Below are 2500 nucleotides of genomic sequence, written 5' to 3'. Positions count from 1 at the left end.
AAGCAGCGGGGTTGCGCGTTGGCCGCTGACTGGCTTTACGGGGGGTGAGTCTTACACTCTGTGGAAGGCCTCTCCTTTGTGGGTTGGAAGACGGTTGCAACGAGAGTTGGGGTGAGGCTGTCCAGGCCTGACCGGCTGCTGCTAGGGGCTGATCCCGGTATAATCTAGATAGTATCGAGAGACTTTGAGCTTTCGTGTGTTCTCACGGTAGTGAGGCCGTAGGCATGTCTGAGAACAAACAGACCGCCCAGGATTGCCGTTCTGGGTTATCAAAACCGGCAGAGGCGCAGCTCGGAGAGGGGCTGTTGCTGCTCGGGCTACCTCCCCGTGACGTGCTTGAGGTTGGGCACGTGGACGGACAGCGAATCAACCTCTCCGGGGGCCATGGGGACCAACCACCGGAGGTATTGCCTGGGGTCCCCAAACGGCCTGTAGTCACTTCTACAGGCCACGGTTGCGAAAACTCCTTGGACGGAAAGTCCGTGCTAGCAGGCGCGCAGGATCAGAGCCACAGTCAGTCCGGCCGAAGGAGCGGGTGGACCCCGGCTGGCGAAGCTCTTGAGAACTCTTCAGCGGTGTCAGTGGCTTCCGCCGTCTCGGTGATGAGAGTTGGGGCGGCGGGGGTCGCGACGGCACCGCAGCCTGTTCTGGAAAGGGAACTAAGCGATGGAGATGAGGAGAGTGCGGGAGAGGGCCCGTCTACTTCGAGTTTGTGGAGGTCGAGACCCCCTGATCAGGTCTTGGTGCATCTGCCTCGGGTCTCCATGGATTGCCCTGTGTGTGGGGTGCGCGTGGATGGTATTCGTAAGTTAGGGGTGCATTTCGCTTCCCGGCATGCGGGTACGTCCGTCGTGTACGTGTGTAGCATGTGTGACAGGCGCAGTGATAACAGTCATTCTATTCAGTGTCATGTTCCGAAATGTCGGAATGTGGGCGGGGTGGGTGACGTCCAAGGGGTCGCTTGCGACCACTGTGGGCGCCGTTTTCGGACGGCTGTTGGAGTGTCTCAGCATATGCGGCACGCCCATGCGGAGGTGTGGTTTGGGGCCTCGATGGTCCGGAGCCATGACAGGAGAGTCAGGATGGGTGAGGATGTGTGGAGTGAAGTGGAGGTCAAGAACCTCAAGAAACTCATGAAGAAGTATGGAAGTCATGGATGGAAATACGCTGTTGCGGCCCGGGTGTTGAATACGGGCAAGACCAAGGAACAGGTGAAGAGGAAGTGGAGTTCCCTGTGCGGCGGTACGGCAGGCAGTGTGTCAGGTGTGCGTCGGCGCGCCCCGGTTTCCAGGGCGTTGCCCCAGAAATGGACCTTGCCCTCGTCGCTTCCGGACTTGGTGGAGAATAGGGTCCTGGAGGTACTGCAGTCGGGGGTTGAGGAGCATCGGGCCACTGCCGGCTTAGTTAGGGAAGCAGGTCAGGAGCCTGAACTGATCGAGTCTTCTGCTTCTGATCTCATGAGGGCTCTGGGTGGCATGGTAGTGTGGCCAGCAACGTCGACGGGGTCTCGACGTCGAGGCCAGGCTTTGAAAGGTTGGGCGAGGCGCCTCGCTCAGAAGAAGACTGTGTTTTATCATCAGCAACACGGCTATTCCGAGGCGAGAAAGGGGCTGGCACGGCGGATCTTAGATGGTCTGACGCCCCTAAGGTGTGAGTTGCCGATTGAGCTGGTGTATGAGCACTTCAAGGAGAAGTGGGAGACGGTTAAGCCGTTCCATGGACTGCCTGGCTTCGCGGTGAGACTAACCGCCGATAATGAACCATTCTATCACCCAATCCTGGGGCCCGAAGTGGTGTCAAACCTAGCTAAGTTGGGCATTCGATCAGCGCCGGGCCCAGATGGGATCAGGAAGCGGGCTCTTCTTGACTGGGACCCGGATGGACTGAAGCTGGCGAGGCTGTTTACGACATGGATGGTGCGTGGAGTTGTTCCCCAGGTCTTCAAGGAGTGCAAGACCCGGTTGCTACCCAAATCGGCTGACCCTGACGAGCTGGGTACTGTATCAGGCTGGAGGCCTGTGACTATAGGGTCAGTCGTATTGAGGTTGTTTGGGCGGATAATAGCGATGAGGTTGACTCGAGCCTGTCCTGTTAGCCCCCGGCAGCGTGGTTTCGTCGCCGGCGCGAGTGGTTGCGCGGAAAACCTCTTGATCCTTCACCGGATCATGGGGCACTCGAGGTCGGCTGGCGTGCCACTGGCAGTCGTGTTCATTGACTTTGCGAAGGCCTTCGACTCGGTTTCTCATGATCATGTCCTATATGTATTGGGAAACTTGGGCGTGGACAGACGTGTTATAGAGTTAATCCGCAACTCTTATGTAGGCTGCTCGACCAGAGTGGGCTGCGGAGACGCCTACTCCGAGCCCATCGCCCTGAAGGTTGGTGTGAAGCAAGGCGACCCAATGTCCCCACTGCTCTTCAACCTTGCTATGGACCCTCTCATCCATAGCCTCGAACGCAAAGGGGGCCACTACGTTTGGGGCGACCGCCGAATCGCCAC

This window comes from Syngnathus floridae, unplaced genomic scaffold (genome assembly GCF_059516105.1).
Source record: "Syngnathus floridae isolate MCC-2025c unplaced genomic scaffold, RoL_Sflo_1.0 HiC_scaffold_28, whole genome shotgun sequence".
Taxonomy (NCBI): Eukaryota; Metazoa; Chordata; class Actinopteri; order Syngnathiformes; family Syngnathidae; genus Syngnathus; species Syngnathus floridae.
The sequence above is the reverse complement of the archived record's forward strand: the minus strand, read 5'-3'. Positions refer to the sequence as shown.